An 8,327-nucleotide genomic window follows, 5' to 3' on the forward strand; every position below is an offset into this window, starting at 1 on the left:
ATTTAGACTTGGCAACTGACTTGGGATGTGGCGGTTGAAAGAAGAGTGAAGAATCAAGGATGACTGGGATTGTGAGCCAAAAGGGTGATAGTGCCATCAACGGAAATGAGAAAGTATGAAGGAGGGATGGATTTGGGGAGAGAAAAAAGAGTTTTTTTATTTGGACATTGTGCATTTGAGATGCTGATGGGATCTCCAGATGAAAATATGCAGCTGGTAGTTAATGTTGTGGGACCAGAATTCAGGGGAAACATTAAGACTGGATGCGTAGATTTTGGAGATAATATTAATCCCAAGAGAGCTGGTGAGATCACCTAGAGGGAGAAGAAGCCCCTAAATCAGAGTCTTGGTGGAGCCCCACACTTAGTAGGTAGGAAGAGGATTCAGCCAAGATGAAGAAGCCGTTAGATCTGGAGGAGGAGGACCAAGAGAGAACAGTGTGTCAGAGAAGCCAAAGGAGGAATGGCCAAGAGGAAAGGGTCATTTAAATGTAAATGTAAAATTAACAGTAGGGACATCAAGAAGGGAGAGGTTAAAAAACCATTAGATTTAACAGATAAGAAGTTCATGATAAAATTTGAACAATTTTGGTCAAGTGGTGGGAGTTAGAAGCTAGTTGGTAAAGGCTTCAGACTCAATCACTGGGGCCTCATCTTGGTGCATCATTCTTGACCAAGACTACCATCCTTTTTATAGCCTCATCACCTTATATTTCAACTTTTTCATCCCAAAGAAATCTGAAGCTTATTTCTGCATCTGCCTTTAAGAGAAGAGGCAGCTGGCTCCAATTTTATCATCATTTGATGAAGGAAAAGTCATATGAATCACTTTGATTTACCTTCTTCAGTGGTCCCACCTCTTTTGCTCTACGCTGAGGGGATGCCCTAGTCCTCTTAAGCCTCAGGAATTTTGAAGAGGGAGAGAGTTGATGGTTTTTGAAGTGACAGTTTCATCATATTCTATCTTGTTCCATACTTAGTTGTGTACACATCCCCCCACTTTCCACCCATTAGATTATAAGCTATTTTCAGGCAGGGACTATTTATCTTCCTATCCCCAAAGCTTATTGGTGCTTTGCACAAGGTAGGCAATTCACAAATTCATCGCCTGCAGTCTTACACTTAAAAGCAAGTAATGGAACTATGAACATTTTATCTCCTAATTTAAAGGCTCTATGCAATTTATTCCTTCAACAACTGTTTATTGAGTCCCAAATTGAGAGGGATTTCCTGGGAACTTTAGGTGATTGTTAAGGATTCAAGAAATAATTTGAGCAGGTTGATAGAAAGTTAACTTTAAAGTGATACAAAGTAGTCTTATAAAAATGTTTCTAAGACTCATAGTGTATCCATGTTGCATTCTTCAAAGCTTACCCCCACCCCAGAAGTTACTGAGGCAAAAGGGTATAATTATAAGCTTATATCAGATCTACTCAGGTGCCCCTGATGACCCATGTGCCAAGCTGCTTCCCACAGAAAAGTGAACTGAGAAACTCGACAGGCCAAGAAATGTTGATTGAATCTGGCAGCAGCATACACTACTACATTTGGAAATTAAAAGGCCTTGGCATTTCTGGCTGGATAAAACAGTTCACCTCCACATTTGAAAGCCAGCACTGCCCTCTGCTGGTCAGAAAGAGGACATACTGTCTTCATATAGGGCAACCTGAATTGCGGAAACTTTCTTTAATAACCAAATTTGGTATGGATGAACCAGGTAATAAATAAAAATACATCTGTATTAAAATTTACATATTTATATTTTTTATTTAATATATTTAGTTTTCAGCATTGATTTTCACAAGTTTGAATTACAAATTTTCTCCCCATTCCTACCCTCCCCCCACTCCAAGATGGCGTATGTTCTGGTTGCCCTGTTCCCCAGTCAGCCCTCCCTTCTGTCACCCCACTCCCCTCCCATCCCCTTTTCCCTTTCTTTCTTGTAGGCCAAGATAAATTTCTACACCCCATTGCCTCTGTATCTTATTTTCTAGTTGCATGAAAAACTTTTATTTTTGTTTTTGAACATCTGTTTTTAAAACTTTGAGTTCCAAATTCTCTCCCCTCTTCCCTTCCCACACACCCTCCCTAAGAAGTCAAGCAATTCAACACAGGCCACATGCATATCATTATGTATAACCCTTCCACAATACTCATGTTGTGAAAGACTCACTATATTTTGCTCCTTCCTATCCTATCCCCCTTTATTGAATTTTCTCCCTTGACCCTGTCCCCTTTTGATTATCTCCACCCCCATCTTCCCTCCCTTCTATCATCCCCCCTTTTTTTATCTTCTTCTTCATCCTTTTTTCCTGTGGGGTAAGTTACCCAATTGAGTATGTATGGTATTCCCTCCTCAGGTCAAATCTGATGAGAGCAAGATTCACTCATTCCCCCTCACCTGACATCTCTTCCTTTCCTACAGAACTGCTTTTTCTTGCCACTTTTATGTGAGATAATTTACTCCATTCTATCTCTCCCTATCTCCCTCTCTAAATATATTCCTCTCTCATCCCTTAATTCGATTTTATTTCTTTTAGATATCTTCCCTTCATCTTCACCTCACCCTGTGCCCTCTCTCTCTCCATATATATATACACATACATATATACATACATACACACTCACATATACATATATATACATAAACATATATATATATACATACATACATATTCCCTTCAGCTACCCTAATACTGAGGTCTCATGAATCATACACATCATCTTTCCATGTAGGAATGTAAACAAAACAGTTCAACTTTATAAGTCCCTTGCAATTTCTTTTTCTTGATTACCTTTTCATGCTTCTCTTGATTCTTGTGTTTGAAAGTCAAATTTTCTATTCAGCTCTGGTCTTTTCACTGAGAAAACTTGAAAGTCCTCTATTTTATTGAAAGCCCATATTTTGCCTTGGAGCATGATACTCAATTTTGCTGGGTAGGTGATTCTTGGTTTTAATCCTGGCTCCATTGACCTCTGGAATATCGTATTCCAAGCCCTTCAATCTCTTAATGTAGAAGCTGCTAGATCTGGTGTTATTCTGATTGTATTTCCACAATACTCCAATTGTTTCTTTCTGGCTGCTTGCAGTATTTTCTCCTTGATCTGGGAGCTCTGGGATTTGGCGACAATATTCCTAGGAGATTTCTTTTTGGGATCTATTTGAGGAGGCGATTGGTGTATTCTTTCAATTTCTATTTTTCCCTGTGGCTCTAGAATATCAGGGCAGTTCTCCTTGATAATTTCTTGAAAGATGATATCTAGGCTCTTTTTTTGATCATGGCTTTCAAGTAGTCCAATAGTTTTTAAATTATCTCTCCTGGATCTATTTTCCAGGTCAGTGGTTTTTTCAATGAGATATTTCACATTGTCTTCCATTTTTTCGTTCCTTTGGTTTTGTTTTATAATATCTTGATTTCTCATCAAGTCACTAGCTTCCACTTGCTCCAATCTCATTTTTAAGGTAGTATTTTCTTCAGTGGTCTTTTGGACCTCCTTTTCCATTTGGCTAATTCTGCCTTTCAAGGCATTCTTCTCCTCATTGGCTTTTTGGAGCTCTTTTGCCATTTGAGTTAGTCTATTTTTTAAGGTGTTGTTTTCTTCAGTGTATTTTTCAGCATTTTTTGGGTCTCCTTTAGCAAGTCATTGACTTGTTTTTCATGGTTTTCATGCATCCTTCTCATTTCTCTTCCCAATTTTTCCTCTACTTCTCTAACTTGCTTTTCCAAATCCTTCTTGAGCTCTTCCGTGGCCTGAGACCAGTTCATGTTTTTCTTGGAGGCTTTTGTTGTAGGCTCTTTGACTTTGTTAACTTCTTCTGGCTGTATGTTTTGGTCTTCTTTGTCACCAAAGTAAAATTCCAAAGTCTGAGACTGAATCTGGGTGTGTTTTCGCTGCCTGGCCATATTCCCAACCAACTAACTTGACCCTTGAGTTTTTCAACGGGGTATGACTGCTTGTAGACTAAAGAGTTCTATGTTCCACACTTGGGGGGATGTGCCAGCTCTGCCACACCAGCACTCCTCCTTCCCCAAGAACCCCCAACCCGGACTAGACTTAGATCTTCCGCAGGCTCTGCACTCCTGCTCTGATCTGCCACTTAATTCCTCCCACCAGGTGGGCCTGGGGCCAGAAGCAACTGCAGCTGTACTTCTGTAGCTGCCCCACATCCGCTGCCCCTGGGGCAGTAGCCGAACTGCGAACTCCTTCCACTCCCGCAGCTTTTCCCACTAACCTTCTCTGTTGTCTTTGGTGTTTGTCAGTTGAGAAGTCTGGTAACTGCTGCAGCTCACTGATTCAGGGTGCTAGGGCACGCTCCTCCCAGCTCCTGGTCTGGTTGGTCCACGCCGCTCATGCTGGGCTCTGCTCTGCTCCACTCTGCTCTGCTCCCAGCTCTGTGCGGGATAGACCTCACCCAGAGACTATCCAGGCTGTCCCGGGCTGGAGCCCTGCTTCCCTCGGCTCTTTTGTGGGTTATGGAGTTCTAGAATTGGTTCAGAGACATTTTTTATAGGTTTTTGGAGGGACTCGGAGGGGAGCTCACGCTAGTCCCTGCTTTTCAGCTGCCATCTTGGCTCCACCCCTGCAATCCTACATATTCATATTATAAGATACTAGCTTCCTTTGCCCTTCCTAGTTTTGATGTCAGTACTTGAATTCAATTATTGGCCTCAAAATCTTTCTCTGTTTCTGTCTGACCTTGTATGAACCATTTTAGCTGCAGATGCAGGGTGAGAGGAGCAGAGAGTCAAGCACCATTAGCTCTATTCTTTCTATGGTTTTGGGGTGCGGAGGAGCATTTAGGTTACCTTTACAAATGTCAAGCTGGCCAATATTTGTTGCTTGCATTCTTCTTGGTTGTAGTATTATTGGTTGGTTGGTTGTTGTCCTTCATTCTCGAAGATGACCAAAATGACATCACTATGTTGGAGTCAAGGTATAGTGTGTCCAGCTGTGGCTGATCAGACTAATACAAGTTCAAAATGTTCTACCACAGGTTGGGCACAAATAGGTCATATGAGTGTTTGGAGTAGAGATGTCTCTAAATTTGTGTGTCTCGTGTTTCTTTTAACCTATTGCAATTAAGTGAATGTGACTGAATACTCAGATAGGAATTCACAGAGTGGCTTACTGTGGTGGTCTCATGGTCCTCCATTTTCTCCTCTGTGTTGGTTCTGTATGACCCTGTGTTAGAAATACACTTGACACTGAAATTCAGGTATCAAGGGCAATTTATTACTATTGAGGAATCCAAAGGAATTGGTAAATGTTCCTGGCCAGGAGCAGACTTCTTTAGGAGGGGGAGTGGGGAATACAGGAGTGAGACCAACTTTATTCTGTTATACTGACAAAGATTGATGCACCATCAGCTCCGTACCTCCCTTCAGAGAACGGATTGGTCCACTCCCTTCTGGGTTACAATCTTCCCTACACACACCCTCCCCCCACATGTAACTCCTTGGTATGTTCCCCCTGCCTCAACATACATTGCATGTTCAAAAAATGGTGGTAAACTCCTTGTGGGGGTATAAGGTAATATTCAATTAGTTAATTAAGCATGCGTGGTAGCTATTTGACCAGGTTTTCTCTTCAACCCTGACCATTATCTGACCCCTTCAGACCAGTTTTCCTAACATCCTGAATTTGTGGTTTCCAGAAAGCCACCAGCTATTCTCTTATTGACTGTGTCCATCTACCTTAGTTAATTTTTATTCCCTTCTTTATTCAAGCTGACACTTCATTAATTCTTCTGTGGAAACCTAACTTTTCCTAACTTTTACCAGTCTCTCATACCTGGCTCTCAGTTCTCTAGGAGATACCACCAGCAGTTTGTGTAGCATGTCTGTGTCCCTTCAGTGTTTGTATGTAGATGCACATTTGGGGCTTGTGCTGCTCTGGAGCCCGGATCTGAAGTGTGGGTCTCTGAGGGATGACACATCAGAGAGTCAACCTAGATCCGATCCTCAGTGACTGAGCACAATATCCCTGTCCCTAGAAAAGGATTAGGTCCCAGGTAACACCAGCATGTGACAGACTGTGTCAGAAACGAATTAGAGAAAAAATAATCAAAGAGGCCTTCAAATATCTTAGAGGAAGGATGCTTCGAAAATTATTAGCCAATCAATCCCAGCTTCTCTCTGGCTCTTGAGTGCTTAGAGATCTGTTAACCTCCCCTATAGGCAATAAAGACTCAAGAGTAATTCTTCTTGTTCTGGGATTAGGAAAGGGCAGTAAATGAGAGGAAAACATACTGTATGGTCTTCTATAGGTGAGAGGAAGAAGGGGAAATTTCCAGGATAGTTCTATGTTGGGCATGTGGCTATAAAGGAATACTGTTGTGCCATAAGAAATAACAAAATGGACAGTTTTAGAGAAAACTGTAAAGGTTCCCATGAACAGATGCTGAGCACAGTAAGCAGAATCAGGACAATTTATACAATGATACCTTATCAAAAAAAGCAATTTTGAAAGACTTTAGAACACTGATCAACAAAAATGATAAATCGTGAGTCCAAAGGAATGAAGAGGAAACATAAACTCTTCTCCTCCTAGAGTGCTGATAAATTAACACACACACACACACACACACACACACACACACACACACTCACCCAGAACTATATGTACATTTTTGGACAGGGCCAAAGTGGGAATTTATTTTGCTGGACTATATGTGTATGTAATGAGATCTTTATTTTTCAGTTTGTTATTTTCTCATTGTGAAGAGTGAATAATTGGAGAGACAAATTAATAAAAGAAAAAATATTTTTTTTTATTTTAGAGTGGGACACTAAAGTGCCCTTTTATATCCACTTGTGATGCAGGAATTCCAAGGAAAGAGGCACACAACTTCAGGGCAATCAATCCAAGCTTTATTAGGGGATTTACTTTTAAAAGACACCTAAAAGTAACCCCTTGCTACTGACAGCAAGAACCAGGGCACAAATTCATGCAGGGGCTTTCTTCTTAAGCTTACTCATGTGTTTTACTTAAACTGCTTAGGTGGGGAGTGGAATGAAACATGAAGGCCGAAGCAGCAAATGTGTGAATGTCCAACCAAGATGGAATTGCTTGGTAACTACACATCATTCTTGACCTAGCAAGAAAATGAATTTCTTCCTTCTAACTGCAGCCATGATTCCTTTAACCCAGTGGTAGCAAGGTGGGGGAGAGAGTAAGGAGGACTGGCTTGGTCGGGTGGACTAATAGGTAATGATATAAGAAAGAAAGAAATGAAGAAAAGAACATCAATAAGACATTTAAAATACAGAGGAGAGAACAGAAGGAGATTAAGAAGGAGACACAGATTTTCAGGGTTGTTTTGTTACAGTTTCATATACAGTTCTCTGTTCTCGTTTGTATATTGAAATGCTTTTGTTTGTTGATTTTTATTAAATTTGTAATGGAAAAGAAAAATAAAGATTAAAAAATTGGCAACAAATAGCAGGTACAAATGAAATTAATTTCTTTAAAATTTTGTGAATTGTTACAATAACCCTGATGGGGTACAATCTCTGGGAACCCCCTTGAACTCTCCTTGAATCTTCCCACTTGATCTGGCCTTCCCCTGAGGCCATAAGCCTTCCCTTATCACTAGGCCCAAATCTCTGTTACCCTGAAAGTAGCCTAGCCTTGTATTGTCTGTTATCTCCAGGTGGCCTTCAGCTATTTCCCACCCTTCCTCTCGCCCAGACTCCTTGACCATGCCTAGATCCTCCCACAACCTTTCTGTATAGAAGTCTCCTCTTGCCTCGTGAAGGTGCTCAGACTGTTCTGGCCCGCTGGCATCAGCATCACAAATGCTCAGGCTCCCTAAGAGTCCACCCATTATGGCGAATCTTTAATAACTTTGTTTTTCTTTAGCTGTGAGAAGGCTTGAGTCGACTTCATTCAGTATTTTGGGGTCTCAAACACCCCTAAAAACATATGGTTCCCTACCCTCATCAGCCCCTAGATAAAAACCATAGCTAATACTTAAATAGCATTTTAAAGTTTATAAAGACCGTACACATATTATCTCATTTTTTTGCTACCACCACAATAATAGCATTTACATAACACTTTAAGGCTTATGCTTTATAAACATTATCTCATTTAATCCCTACAAGATTTAAGTCATGCCAGCCCTGTGAGATAGACACTATTATATCCCCCATTTTATAGAGAGAGAAACAGGTAGAGAGTTAAATGACTTTCTCAGGGTTGCACAGCTAGCAAGTGTCTGAGGCAGGATTTGAATTCATTTCTTCCTGAATCCATGTCCAGTGTGTCATTCACTAGGCAACACTGTCTCTAGATGACTCATGTGAATATCTGTTTAAGTAAACA

Source organism: Trichosurus vulpecula, chromosome 4 (assembly GCF_011100635.1).
Source record: "Trichosurus vulpecula isolate mTriVul1 chromosome 4, mTriVul1.pri, whole genome shotgun sequence".
Taxonomy (NCBI): Eukaryota; Metazoa; Chordata; class Mammalia; order Diprotodontia; family Phalangeridae; genus Trichosurus; species Trichosurus vulpecula.